This window comes from Equus quagga, chromosome 8 (genome assembly GCF_021613505.1).
Source record: "Equus quagga isolate Etosha38 chromosome 8, UCLA_HA_Equagga_1.0, whole genome shotgun sequence".
Taxonomy (NCBI): Eukaryota; Metazoa; Chordata; class Mammalia; order Perissodactyla; family Equidae; genus Equus; species Equus quagga.
Genome location: NC_060274.1, coordinates 36,582,767 through 36,598,416, shown reverse-complemented (window position 1 = coordinate 36,598,416; position 15,650 = coordinate 36,582,767).

Sequence of the window (15,650 nt, the reverse complement as noted above, 5' to 3'; positions counted from 1 at the left end):
TTCTGTGACCCTCTGTGGTATTCAGTGTCTGGGCCCTTGGGTGCCGTCTTTTGATTGCTCATGTTGGGTCTACTCTAAGGCTGTGTACATATTAGAAAAATAAAATTGTTGCTAGTGGTGAAAATGATAGGAGAGCATTCAAAATATGGCTTCTAAAGTGAGGGTCTTAGAATATGGGCAGTAGATGGTGGGCAGATCCTGGCCAGAGTTGCCTCTTTTATTCTTAAGTATTATGTCTAGAGAAGACTCCAGTTATAATATAGGTGTCAGAGCTAAAAGAAAAATTATTAGTCCAATATGGAATGTTTGCTGAATATTAGAAGGGATGAAGTAGAAATGTCAGATAGGAAGCCTGATTGATCTTTTTAATGGTTTATTGATGGACAGCTATGTCTAATAGCATTTAAGCATGTTCAAGTCTGTCTTATCTTTAAAAAAATTCCTTCCTCAGCTCTAAGCTCTCCAGTAGCTATTGCTCTATACTTCTCTTTCCTTTGCAACTAAACTTGTTAAAAGAGTTGGGTGTCTCTACTTCTGCACCTCTCACTTTTCAACCCACAGCAATCTGGCTTCCAACCCCACTATTCCATTTAAAATGGCAGTGAGGGAATAGGGGCAATTTTCACAATATTTTTTCTGAGGAGTCTCACATCTCTCCCTCCAGCCCAGCTCTTCTCTGTGCCTCAGACTCATGTATCTAGCTGTCTGCAGGATATCTCCACTTAGATTTGCCATATGGATTTAACGCATCATCTCTGAATTTATTTTTTCCCCCCTTCAATGTTGTTTCCCATGTTTTCTAGCTCCTTGCTGCTCAAACTGTGGTGCAAGCACTTGTAGCATCAATAGCACCTGGAAGCTTGTTAGAAATGCAGAGTTCCTGGTCCCATCCCAGGCCTGTTGAATCAGAATCTGCATCCTCAGGTGATTTGTATGTACAGTCAAATTTGAGAAGAACTGCAACTCACTGAATGGTCACCACATCAGCTCATTCTCTGTGTCCTGTTTCTTTTATTTTTCCATTTTTCTCCATTCCCATTGTCACTTCCTTGGTTCAGGCTACCATCTTGTCCTATCTGGATATTATAACATCTTCCTAACTGGTACCTCTGCCGCGTGTCCTATCTCCCTTCCAGTCCATTTTCTCTACTAGCCAGAGTATTATTCTGAAAGCAAAATCTGATAGGACCTTCTCTTATTAATTCATTTCAATACTTTGTGATTGCTCTCAAGATAAAGTCCAAATGCCTTTACTTGGCCAAAAATGCCATGTGTGGTCTGGCTCCTGCTCACCTTTCTGGCTTCACTTCTTGCATCCTCCCACTCATCCATTTCAGATCTTTGCCACATAGTTTTTCCTCTGCCTAGAAATGTAGCCTCTTTCTGTACCAAAGGCTACTTATATTAGGTGTCACTTCCAATTGGAAGTGTCCTCTGATCTCCTAAGTCTGTTAGTTGTCCTGTTATGTGTGTTAGAGGCTTTACCACCTTATGTTATAAAGCCTAATTGTCTACACTCCCCACTAGACTATAAGCTCTTTGAGGCAGGGACTGTGTCCCCTAATTCACTATTTTATCCTTATTGCCTAGTATAATCCTAGATAAATATTTATTAAATAAATGAATGAATTTCATTAAAAATTCTTCAAACACTATATTCTAAGCAATTCTATGTTCCAGTTATAATTATGTAGTAATAAACTGTGTCTATAAATCCCGATTAAATAATAATTTACTAACATTAGGATGTTACAGGGGAGGGTGGAGTAGGCTAGGCAAGATACAGAAAGTGATAATAAAAAAATCCCTTTTCCTGGATTTTTAAAAAGCTTTTCCTTTCAATTTTGTCACCATGTTTTTAATAGTTATTTATTCTAAGTTCTGTATACTTAATTGATCTTATCAAGCACAGTGAAACTTATGCTTCTTGGTCTTTCTCATACTCATGTTTCTGGTTTTAATTTACCTCTTAGGTTTGAGGTTTTCAGATTTTCCCAGTGATGACTTATGAGTGATATATTTTCTGAGTCCATGTATTTCTGATGTCAATATTGTCATCTCTATTGGCTTTTTAGTTATATTTGTTGATATTTCGTTACCTATCCTGTTACTTTTAACTTTTGGATCTCTTTATTATAAACTTCTTCCCTGAACAGATATGTACTATATACGTATACATGCACACAGCCTCACACATATCCTATATATGTATGTATATATGGTTTGGTATGATCTGAGAGTCTCTTCATGGGGATATTTAACTTGTAAACATTTGTTACACTTTGGCCATGTACTAGGAGGATGAAGCTGTGTGGAGGAGAGCTTTATTTCCTCTTTTCAGGAGGGTAGAGTAGAGGGTAATGGGATTCAAAGGATTAGGGGGCAGTAGCCTGGAAACAATAGGATCAAGGAGCTTAGATAGGCTGGCAAACAGCTTCTGATTTTAAGGAGTAGTGGCAGAAGGTTGTTTCCATAACTTGGCTATTGTGAATAATACTGCAATAAACCTGGGAGTGTCAATATCTATTTGGTGTTTTGTTTTTCTTTCATTTGGATATGTACCCAGAAGTGGGGTTGCTTGATCATATGATAGTCCTATTTTTAATTTTTTGAGGAACCTCTGTACTAATTTCTGTAGTAGCTGAACCAGTTTACATTACCACTGCCAGTGCACAGGGTTCCCTTTTCTCCACATGCTTGCCAACACTTGTTTTCTCTTGTCTTTTTGATGATAGCCATTCTAACAGGTGTGAGGTGATATCTCATCATGGTTTTGATTTGCATTTCCTTGATGATTAATGATGTTGAGCATCTTCTTATCTATCCGTTGGCCATTTGTATGTTCTTTGGAAAACTGTCTATTCAGTTCCTTTGCCCACTTTTAAATTAGATTGTTTGTGTTTTTGTTATTGAGTTATATGAGTTCTTTATATATTTTGGATATTAACCCCTTTCAGATATATGATTTGCAAATGTTTTCTCCCATTCCATAGGTTACCTTTTCATTTTGTTGATTGTTTCTTTTGCTGTGCAGAAGCTTTTTGGTTTGATATAGTCCCACTTGTTGATTTTTTTTAAGGATTGGCACCTGAGCTAACATCTGTTGCCAATCTTCTTTTTTTTCTTCTCCTCCCCATAGCCCTCAAGTACATAGTTGTATATTCTAGTTATTGGTCCTTCTGGTTGTGCTATGTGGGATACCGCCTCAGCATGGCCTGATGAGCAGTGCCATGTCTGCGCCCAAGATCTGAACTGGTGAAACCCTGGGCCGCTGAAGCGGAGCACACGAACTTAACCACTTGGCCATGGGGCTGGCCCCTGGTTTTTGTTTTTGTTACTTGTGCTTTTGGTGTCAAATCCAAAAATTTCTTGCCAAGATCAATGTCAAGGAGTTTACCCGCTATGTTTTCTTCTAGGAGTTTTATGGTTCCAGGTCTTACATTTAAGTCTTTAATCCATTTCAAGTTAATTTTTGTGAGTGGTGAGAGATAGGGGTACAATTTCATTTTTCTGCCAGTGATTGTTCAGTTTTTCTAACACTATTTACTGCAGAGACTATCCTTTCCCCATTGAGAATTCTTGGTTCCCTTATCAAATATTAGTTGACCATATATGTGAGGGTTTATTTTTGGGCTCTCTATTCTGCTCCATTGGTCTATTTGTCTATTTTTATGCCAGTAACGTACTATTTTGATTATGATAGCTTTGTAATATAATTTGAAACCAGGATGTGTAATGCCTCCAGCTTTGGTCTTCCTTTTTGTTTGCTTTGGCTATTTGAAGTCTTTTGTGGTTCCATAGAAGTTTTAGGATTGTTTTTTGTATTTCTGTGAAAAATGTCATTGGAATTTTGATAGGGATTGCCTTGAATCTATGGCTTTGGGTATTATGGACAATTTTAACAATGTTAATTCTTCTGATCCATGAACATGGAATATCTTTCCATTTGTTTGGGCCTTCATCAATTTCTTCCATCAAAGACTTGTAGTTCTCATTGTACAGATCTTTCACTTCCTTGGTTAAATTTATTCCTAAGTATTCTGTTGCTTTTGATGCTGTTGTGAATGGGTTTGCTTTCTTTATTTCTTTTTCAGATATTTCATTGTTCATGTATAGAAATGCAACTGATTTCTGCACGTTGATTTTATATCCTGCAACTTTACTGATTTCATTGATTAGTTCCAATAGTTTTCTGGTTGAGTCTTTAGGATTTTCTGTATATAAGATCATTTCATCTGCAAATAAAGGCAATTTTACTTCTTCCTTCCCTATTCGGATGCCTTTTATTTCTTTATCTTGCCTGATTGCTCTAGCTAGGACTTCCGGTACTATCTTGAATACGAGCAGTGATAGCGGGCACCTTTGTTTTGTTACTGTTGGAGGAAAAGCTTTCACTGCTGAGTATGAGGTTAGCTGTGAATTGTCATATATGACCTTTATTATGTTGAGGTATTTTCCTTCTATACCTAATTCGTTGAGGTTTTTTTTTGGGGGGGGGGGGGGTGAGGAAGATTGGCCCTGAGCTAGCATTTGTTGCCAGTCTTCCTCTTTTTGTTTGAGGAAGATTGTTGCTGAGCTAACATCTTTGCCAATGTTCCTCTATTTTATGTGGGATGCCACCACAGTGTAGCTTGATGAGCAGTGCTAGGCCCGTGCCTGGGATCTGAACCTGCAAACTCTGGTCCACCAAACCAGAGCACACAAAGTTAACCACTACACCACTGGACCAGCTACTTGTTGACGGTTTTTTTTTTCCCCCATGAAATCTTATTGGGATTATAATGGTTTATAACATTGTGTAATTTTGGGTGCACATTATTGTTTTTCAGTTCCTGAGTACACTTCATTGTGTTCAGTCCCAGTAGTCCAATTTTTATCTATCACCATACATATGTGCCCTTTTATCCCTTTTGCCCATGCCCCCAAACCCCCTTTCCCTCTGGTAACTACTAATCTTTTCTCTTTATCCATATATCTGTTATCTTTCACCTATGAGTGAAATCATGCAGTATTTGTCTTTCTCTGTCTAGCTTATTTCGCTTAACATCATACACTCCAGTTCCATCCGTGTTGTTGCAAATGGGATGATTTTGTCTTTTTTATAGCTGAGTAGTATTCCATCGTATAAATATACCACATCTTCTTTATCCATTCATCTATAGATGGGCTCTTGAGTTGCTTCCACATCTTGGCTATTGTGAATAATGCTACAATGAACATAGGGGAGTGTAAATCTCTTTGGATCACTGATTTCAAGTTCTTTGGATAAATACCCAGTAGTGGGATGGCTGGGTCATGTGGTATTTCTATTTTTAATTTTTTGAGAAATCTCCATACTATTTTCTATAGTGGCTGCACCAGTTTGCATTCCCCAGCATCAGTGTATGAACGTTCCCTTCTCTCCACATCCTCTCCTTTTGTTGTTTTTTGTCTTGGTAATTATAGCCATTCTGACTGGTGTAAGGTGATATCTCATTGTAGTTTTGATTTGCATTTCCCTAATAATTAGTGATGTTGAGTATCATTTCATGTACCTGTTGGCCATCTGTATATCTTCCTTGGAAAAATGTCTGTTCATATCCTCTGCCCATTTTTTGATCAGGTTGTTTGTTTCTTTGTTGAGTTGTGTGAGTTCTTTATATATTTTGGAGATCAACCCCTTGTCTGATAAATAATTTACAAATATTTTCTCCCAGTTGCTGGGTTGCCTTTCTGTTTTGTTCATGGTTTCCTTTGCTTTGAAGAAGCTTTTTAGTCTGACATAGTCCCATTTGTTAACTTTTTCTTTTGTTTCCCTTACCTGAGTAGACATGGTATTTGAAAAGGTGCTGTTAAGACCAATGTCAAAGAGTGTACTGCCTACATTTTCTTCTAGGAGTTTTATGGTTTCAGGTCTTACATTCAAATCTTTAATCCATTTAGAGTTAATTTTTGTGTATAGTGCAAGATAATGGTCTTTCATTCTTTTGCATGTAGCTGTCCAGTTTTCCCAACACCATTTATTGAAGAGGCTTTCCTTTCTCCATTGTACGTTCTTGGCTCCTTTGTCAAAGATTAACTGTCCATGGATGTGTGGTTTTATTTCTGGGCTTTCAATTCTGATCCGTTGATCAGTTTGTCTGTTTTTGTGCCAGTACCATGCTGTTTTGATTACTATAGCTTTGTACTATGTTTTGAAGTCAGGGATTGTGATACCTCCAGCTTTGTTCTTTTTCCTCAGGATTGCTTTGGCTATTTGGGGTCTTTTGTTGCTCCATATAAATTTTTGGATTCTTTGTTCTATTTCTGTGAAGAATGTCATTGGGATTTTGATTGGGATTTCACTGAATCTGTAGATTGCTTTAAGTAGTATGGACATTTTAGCTATGTTTATTCTTCCAACCCATGAACATGGAATATTTTCCCATTTCTTTATGTCTTCTTCAATTTCTTTTAATAATGTCTTATAGTTTTCAGTGTATAGATCTTTCACCTCTTTGGTTAAATTTATTCCTATGTATTTTATTCCTTCTGTTGTGATTGTAAGTGAGATTGTATTCTTGATTTCTCTTTCTTCTAGTTCATTGTTAGTGTATAGGAATGCAACTGATTTTTTAAAATTGATTTTGTACCCTGCAACTTTGCTGTAGTTGTTGATTATTTCTAATAGTTTTCTGGTGGATTCTTTAGAGTTTTCTATATATAGAATCATGTCATCTGCAAATAGTGGAAGTTTCACTTCTTCCTTTCCAATTTGGATTCCTTTTATTTCTTTTTCTTGCCTAATTGCTCTGGCCAAAACCTCCAGTACTATGTTGAATAGGAGTGGTGAGGGCATCCTTGTCTTGTTCCTGTTCTCAGAGGGGTGGCTTTCAGTTTTCACCATTAAGTATGATATTGGCTGTGGGTTTGTCGTATATGGCCTTTATTGTGTTGAGGTGCTTTCCTTCTATACCCATTTCATTGAGAGTTTTTATCATAAGCGGATGTTTGATCTTATTAAATCCTTTCTCTGCATCTGTTGAGATGATCGTGTGATTCTTATTCCTCATTTTGATAACGTGGTGTATCACATTGATTCGAAGATGTTGCACTGTCCCTGCATCCCTGGTATAAATCCCACTTGATCGTGGTGTGTGATCCTTTTAATGTATTGCTGTATTCAGTTTGGCAATGTTTTGTTGAGGATTTTTGCATCTATGTTCATCAGTGATATTGGCCTGTAGTTTTCCTTCTTTGTGTTGTCCTTGTCTGGTTTTGGTATCAGGGTTATATTGGCCTAATAGAATGTGTTAGGAAGTGTTCCATCTTCTTCAGTTTTTAAGAATAGTTTGAGAAGGATAGGTACTAAATTTCCTTTGAATGTTTGGTGGAATTTTCCAGAGAAGCCATCTGGTCCTGGACTTTTGTTTTTTGGGAGGTTTTTGATTACTGTTTCAATCTCTATACTTGTGATTGGTCTATTCAGATTCTCTATTTCTTCTTGATTCAGTTTTGGGAGGTTGTATGAGTCTAGGAATTCATCCATTTCTTCTAGGTTATTGAATTTGTACACATATAGTTTTTCATAGTATTCTCTTATAATACTTTGTATTTCTGCAGTAACTGTTGTAATTTCTCCTCTTTCGTTTCTAATTTTATTTATTTGAGCCTTCTCTCTTTTTTTCTTGGTGAGTCTGGCTAAGGGTTTGTCAATTTTATCTTCACAAAAAACCAGCTCTTAGTTTCATTAATCCTTTGTACTGTTTTTCTAGTCTCTATTTCATTTATTTCTACTCTGGTTTTTATTATTTCCCTCCTTCTGCTCACTTTGGGCTTCGTCTGTTCTTTTTCTAGTTGTTAGGTGCCTTTTAAGATTACTTATTTGAGATTTTTCTTGCTTGTTGAGGTGGGCCTGTATTGCTATGCATTTCCTTCTTATGACTGCTTTTGCTGCATCCCATACGAGTTGGTATGTTGTATTTTCATTTTCGTTTGTCCCCAGGTACTTTTTAATTTCCCCTTTGATTTCTTCAATGATCCAATGGTTGTTCAAATGCATGTTGTTTAGTCTCCACGTATTTCTGACTTTCCCAGTTTTGTTCTTGTGGTTGATTTCTAGCTTCATAGCATTGTGGTCAGGAAAGATGGTTAGGATGATTTCAATCTTCTTAGACTTATTGAAGCTTACCTTGTTTCCCAGCATATGGTCTTCTTTGAGAATGAGCCATGTGCACTTGAGAAGAATGTATATTCTGCTGTTTTTGGATGGAATGCCCTCTCTATATCTATTAAGTCCATCTGATCAAGTATTTCATTTAAATCTGCTATTTCCTTGTTGACTTTTTGTCTGGATGATCTGTCCATTGATGTAAGTGGGGTGTTGACGTCCCCTACTATTATTGTATTGCTGTTTGCCCTTTAGGTCTGTTAATAATTTCTTTATGTACTTTGGTGCCCCTGTGTTAGGTGCATATTATTTATATATATATATATATATAAATAAATCTTATGTCCTCTTGGTGGGATGTCCCTTTTATTGTTATATACTGCCCCTCTTTGTCTCTCATTGTTTTTTTAACTTGAAGTCTGCTTTATCTGATAAAAGTATGGCCACACCTGCTTTCTTTTGTTGGCCATTAGCTTGGAGTATTGTATTCTATCCCTTCACTCTAAGCCTGTGTTTGTCTTTGGAGTTGAGATGTGTTTCCTACAGGCAGTATATTGTTGTGTCTTGTTTTTTAACCCATCCAGCTACTCTCTGTCTTTTGATTGGAGAATTCAATCTATTTACATTTAGAGTGATTATTGGTATATGAGGGCTTAATGTTGCCATTTTATCCATTGTTTTCTGGTTGTTCTATGTTTCCATTGTTTCTCTTCCTTTGTATTTCTGACTGCCATTTCATTTGGGTGGTTTTCTGAGGGGTATTTCTCAGGTTTCTCTCTTTTTATGATGTGGCTCTGCTCTGATTTTTTATTTAGTGGTTACTGTGAGGATTGCATGAAAGATGTTGGAGGTGAGATAGTCCATTTTTTCATAGCTTGTTATCTCCATTAACCTAAGCAGGTTCTTTCTCTTTCCTCTCCCCTTCTGAGTAATTGCTATTACAGTTGTTCTGTTTTTAATTTTGTGAGTTTGTGACTAAGTTGAAGTGTTTATCAGTACTTTGGATGCTTTCTTTCCCTTTCTCTGTTAAGTTGTCATTGAGTCTCTGCCTCCCTGTTCTAGTAGAGAGCTGCAGGTTTCTGATCATGTCTATCTATTTATCTCCTTGCTCAGAGCTTTGTAGACCTTTGCCTTTATGTTGCTGGTGTGAGAGCATTTTTAATTATTTCTTGTAGGGGAGGTCTAGTGGCAATGAACTTCCTCAGCTTTTGTTTATCTGGGAAAGCTTTTATTTCTCCATCATATCTAAGGAAAGTTTTGCTGGATAGAATATTCTTGGCTAAAAGGTTTTGTCTTTCAGTATTTTGAATATATTATTCCATTCTCTCCTAGCCTGAAGGGTTTCTGCTGAGAAATCTGCTGAAAGCCTGATAGGATTTCCTTTATAGGTTATTTTCTTCTGTCTTACTGCTCCTAATATTTTTTCTTTATCAGTAAATTTTGCCATTTTTACTATTACATGTCTTGGAGAAGGTCTTTTAGCATTCATGAAATTGGGCACTCTGTTAGCTTAATCTGTCTGTAAATCTGGAACCATGCTCATTTTTGGGAAGTTCTCAGCAATTATTTCTGTGAATACACTCTCTGCTCCTTTCTCCCTCTCTTCTCTCTCTGGAATGCCTATAATCCTTATGTAGCTTTTCCTAATTGAGTCAGATGTTTCTCAAAGAATTCCTTCATTTAAAAAAAATCTTAATTCTGTCTTCTCCACCACCTGTAGAATTTCTACATTTTTATCCTCTAGAAGACTAATTCTTTCTTCCATAAATCAGTTCTATTTCTTAATGATTCTAGATTATTTCTTATTTCATCAATTGTGTTTTCATATCCAGAATTTCTGCTTAGTTTTTTTTATAGTTTCAATCTCTTTGGTGAAGAGATTACGTTTATTGCTGAGCTCCTTGAATTGTCTTTCTGTGTTTTCTTGTAAGTTGTTGAGTTTCCTTCTGACAGCTATTTTGAATTCTCCATCATTTAGGTTGTAAATTTCTGTGTCTTCGGTGTTGTTTTCTGGATAATTGTCATTTTCCATGTGGTCTGAATTGTTGCTGCAGTTTTTCAGGTATTTGATGAACTAATCTTTTGTTGGAGCATTTGTGATATTCTTAGGGCACAGATTCCACTTGTTACTGCTAAGGGGAAGCAGGAGCAGTTTCTGGCTCCACCCCATCTGCTGGTGGCTGTGGGGGTATTATGGGTGCTTGTGTTCAGGCACTTGTGTGAACTGTCCTTGGTGGGCAGGGCTTCCTTGCTGGGCTAGGGCTACCCTTTGGCACCTTAGGGGCACTCTGAGCTCCCCCTTCCCACCAGAAAGTGATCACCACTGGGCTAAAAGCTGCTGCTGCCTCTTCCCACGGCTTCCCAGGACATGTTCCCTCTTTAGGAGCTCAGCACTCCTGTGAAGGCTCATGCATGGACCTGGGCTGTGTTTGTCCCAGTGGTGGATCTGCTGCAGTCTCTGCTTGAGGTCCATGGGGCCACTGTGGTTGGTGAGCAGGGCTTCCTCACTGGGACCCAAGCTAGGGCTGCTCCTTCGTGGCACAGGGGCACAGTGGGCTCCCTCTCCCCACCAGGAAAGTGAACCCGAGTGGGCTCAAAGTTGCCACTGCCTTTGCCCACAGCTGCCCAGGACACCTTTCCTCTTTCAGGGCTCAGCAGCGCTATGAGTACTCACTCCAGCCTGAAGTGTGCTTGCCTCAGCGCTTAGATTGGCTGCATTCTCTGTTTACAGTTTGTGGAGCCACTGTGCTTGGTAAGTGAGCCTTCCTCAATGGACTGAGCTAGGGCCACACCTTGGTGGCACAGGGCTGCAGTGGGCTCCTCCTCCCTGCTGGGAGAGCAATCATGAGTGCAGGCTAAGGGTTACTGCCACCTCCTCCTGTGGTTACCCTTGTGTTTGTTCACACTTTCTGGGAGCTTGCACCAGGCTGGAAAGCATTCATGTGCATGCACAGGGCTACTAGGGGAGAGCAGGGTGTCTCACATGTCTCTGCCACTTCCTGGGGGGCCCAGTCCATCCATCCTCAGATGTATAGCTGTGTGTGTCTCTCAGGCACCCTGTTGTGCTGTGTGGGCTTCCTCTGTTGGTCAGTGAATGTCAATTTAGATGTAGTTCAAAAAGGGGAGAGACAAGGGGAACAACGCATTCTTCCATGTTGCTGATGTCACTCCTTGTTGAGGGTTTTTATCATGAAAGGATGTTGTATTTTGTCAGGTTTCTTTTTCTGCATCTATTTAGATGATCATAAGGTTTTGATCTTTCATTCTATTAATGTGATGTATCACATTTACTGATTTCATATGTTGAACCATCCTTGCATACCAAAGATAAATCCCACTTGATCATGGTATATAATCCTTTTAGTGTGCTGTTGTATTTGGTTTGCTAATATTTTATTGAGAATTTTTGCATCTATATTCATCAGGGTTGTTGGTGTATGATTTTCTTTTCTTGTAGTTTCTGTTCTTTTCTTGCAGTTACCTGGCTTTGGTATCAGGGTAATGCCGGCTTTGTAAAATGAGTTTTGGAGTGTTCACTCCTTTTTAATTTTTTGGAAGAGTTTAAGAAGGATTGGCATTAATTTTTCTTTAAATGTTTGGTAGAATTTTCACTGGTGAAACCATCTGGTCCTGGGCTTTTCTGTGATGGGAGATTTTTGATTACTGATTCAATCTCCTTACTCATTACTGGTCTGTTTAGAATTTCTATTGCTTCATGATTCAGTCTTGGTAAATTGTGTGTTCCTATTTCTTCTAGGCTGTCCAATTTGTTGGCATGTAATTGTTCATAGTAGTCTATTATGATCTTATGTATTTTTGTGGCATCAATTATAATGTCTCCTCTTTCATTTCTGATTTCATTTGAGTATTCTCTTTTTTTTCTTTGTTAGTCTAGCTAAAGGTTTGTCAATTTTGTTGGATCTTCAAAAAACCCAGTTCTTGGTTTTGTTGATCTTTTCTATTGGTTTTCTGGTCTCTATTTCACTTATTTCTTATCTGATTTTTGTTATTTCCTTTGTTCTGATAGCCTCGGGCTTAGTTTGCCTTTCTTTTTCTAGTTCCTCGAGGTGTAAGTTATGTTGTTTATTTGAGATCTTTCTTTTTTCTTAGTATATGAATTTATTGCTACAAACTTCCTTCTAAGAACTGCTTTTAGAGCATCCCATAGGTTTTGGTATGTTGTGTTTCCATTTTTATTAGTTTTGAGATGTTTTTTATTTCTTCCTTGAACTTTTGGTTGTTCAGGAATGTGTTGTTTAGTTTCCATATGTTTGTAAATTTACTTGTTTTTCTTGACTTTGACAGCCCTGTGGAGTACTAACTTGGTATCCTGTAGAATGTCCCAATATGAGTTTACTTGATGTTTTTCTCATAACTAGACTGGAATTATGTGTTTTCTTTGGAAAGAATACCAGATTAGTAAAGTGCTCTTTTTATTACATCATATCAGGGGGTAAATGACATCCACATGACAGTACTGATAATGTTAACCTTCATCACTTGGTTAAGTTAGTGTTTGCTAGGTTTCTCCATGTAAAGATATTATTTATTAGAATGTAAGACCTGTGGGAGTATAGATGCTTTATGGGTTTTTTTTTTTTTACTGCTATATCAGCAGTGTCTAGAATAGTGCATGGCCCATAGGCACTCAATAAGTATTTGTTGAATGAATAAATGAATAAATGGAAGGATGAAGTAGATGATCCTCGCCTTCCCACTCTACTCAACTCTTTCTAAAAATTTGTTCTGACCATACTTGTGATTACTAACAGCAATTTTATTAGGGCATATAGTCTATATGCATGAAATGCAGTACAGTGCCTGCCACCAATTACTTAATATGTATGGGCCTTAGGATACATTGGTTGACAGGTGGCTTATTTACTGAGACTATATTTAATTTTGGCTTGAAAAGCCAGGGCAAGATGATATAGACCAACTTTATCCATGTTGGGATTTAGCATACAGCATTTGAATGAGGTTAGGTTTTCGTAAGGCCTACATTTTCAGATTTCCTTTCTACTACTTCTTAGCATTTTGTTTCTGGGCAAGTGATCTAGCATCTTAGAATGTTCTCATCTCTGATATGGGGGTAATTGTTTTTTTCTTGTAGGTTGATATTAGGATTTAGTGAAATCACATAGCAAGCTCCTACTCAGTGCCTGGCATTTTGCTCAATACATACTGGTTTACTTCACTTTACACAACCTTCTGAAGTATGTAGCCGAATTATTTTTTTCTATTCTAGGAGAGTGATTTTCTACAAAAAGCATCTTTTATCTGGAAGGTCAGTAAAGACAATTCCATTTCATTAAAGAGCTGGCGACTTTATAATTTGCTTAGAAACAGGCTCTGGCTTCCATTATAAAACTGATCTGGCATACGTGCAAAGAACCAGATTACTTTTCTACTGGAAAGGAAGCTGATGGAATAGAAATACTTTACAAATGTGCACAGAACAGTTTACCCTCATGCAGTGTCTGCGCCTGATGAAATATCATATGGCGCCCTGCAGTAGATGTGGCTCAACATAAAATTTGTCACTTCCCAAGTACTTGAAATATTTCCCCACTTCTTATACCTCTGCACTGCACATGCTTATTTGGTAATGTTTGTCTGCCTTCTTATTTCAGGAGCTGAAGTGACATAGTCCTGTCTTATAATTTGCCAAGTGATTGAAGGTGCCACACAGGTCCATATTACCCCAGTAATGTCACTGATTCCTTGTTCTTAAAGAAGAAAAGAGGATAGTGAGCACTTAGCTTGAGGGTGATGTGTTCTGTGGGAATGTATATTCTCTGCAAGTTGTTTATGATTTTTTTCTTCCGTACAGCCAGAGGAGTGGAAGGACATATTTCAAATTCCCATTGGCAAGGGCTCCTGCTTCTTTTAAAAGGATTTGTAAAATTCCATCCCTTTGAATCTTGTCAGTGATCTCTGGATATCCTCCAGGCTTTCTTTCATAAAGCTTTCAGCGCACAGAGCGGAGTGGGCTGGGCAGGGAATGTGTATGTGAGAGTGTGTGCTTGCATATGTGTGTGTGTGTGTGTGCTTCTGTGCCTATCTGAAGCTGCCTTGATTAAAATGCCAGTATTCTGTCACTTTCTAGTCTGAATTTACTATGGCAATAAAATGGAAGCATCGCCCTGCACAGTGAGGTATAGCTGTTGAGTCTCGCCATTTTGTGTTGTATCTAAAAAGTCATCTTAGCCAAGTCAGCTTAATGTAGATCAGTAGCCACATCTTCCCTTTGGTTCCTTTCTTGTTTCTCTTCTGTAGAACTTCTCATCAGCTGATGAATTCAAGGGAAAATCATTTCCCTGGAGCTGTGACAGTTCTCCATGTGTGGAGAGACAGGGATCACATTCAATCTTCAGGGATGACAGGTATGAGTGGAGTTTGCCAGGAGTTTTATGGTTTCAAAGTGTCTATATTTTCTGTTTTCAACTTCTTTTGGAAAGCACAAATCACCAAATATTGGCGAGGCAAAGTTTTCACTTCTTCCCAAATCATCAGAAAATGGATAATGGAAGTTGTCCAGCCCCACAAGTCGGTTTGTGGGCTGCAGGTTCAAAAAAGCACTTCCTAAGTGCACTCAGAATTTTGCAGGGCCTGAAGCTTTTGAGGTTTGAGAGTAAGTGACAGAAAAGCAGAATTAAACAATAGTTGTCTTACTAGGAAAAAAGACGTCAGCTATTTCTTTTATTCTTTGTGGATTGCTTCAGATTCAAAAGTTGCTATGGTCCTGTAAAACCAGGATTCTGGGCAAAAAGTAAATTGGATGGTAAGCACAGCCAAACTGGTTTGTTTTCCCCATGAGCCCTGTGATGGTTCATTTTATGTGTCAACTTGATTGAGCTTAAGAGGTGCCTGGATACTTGGTAAAACATTATTTCTGGATGTGTCTGTGAGGGTGTCTCAGCAAGAGATTAGCATTTGAATCAGTAGACTGTAAAGAAGATGGCCCTTCCCAACGTTGGTGGGCATCAGCCAATCTGTTGAGGGCCTGAATAGAACCAAAGGGTGGAGGAATTGTGAATTCACTCTCTCTGCTGGAGCTGAGACGTCCATCTTCTCCTGTGCCTTGGACATTCGCGCTCCGGTTCTTGGTCTTTCTGACTCAGACCAAGACTTATACCATGGCTCCCAGATTCTCAGGCCTTCGGAGTGGGACTGAATCACACCACTCACTTTCCTAGTTCTCCAGCTTGCAGACAGCAGACTGTGGGACTTCTCGGCCTGCACAGTCATGTGAGCCAATTCCTATAATAAACCTCCTCTTATATATCTCTATATATCCTATTGATTCTGTTTCTCTGGAGAATCCTGACTAATACAAGCCCCATGTGTGGAAAGAAACAGACCTTCCACTCCACTTAGCAGATTTTGCACATAGTTATTCAGGGATTAATTACTCTCTTGAGGCTGATAGGTTTCACGTATCACTATATTGAGATTGATTAACTCATTCATATATTCACTCTGTGAATACTAAGTGCCAAACACCATGCCAGGTTGTGAA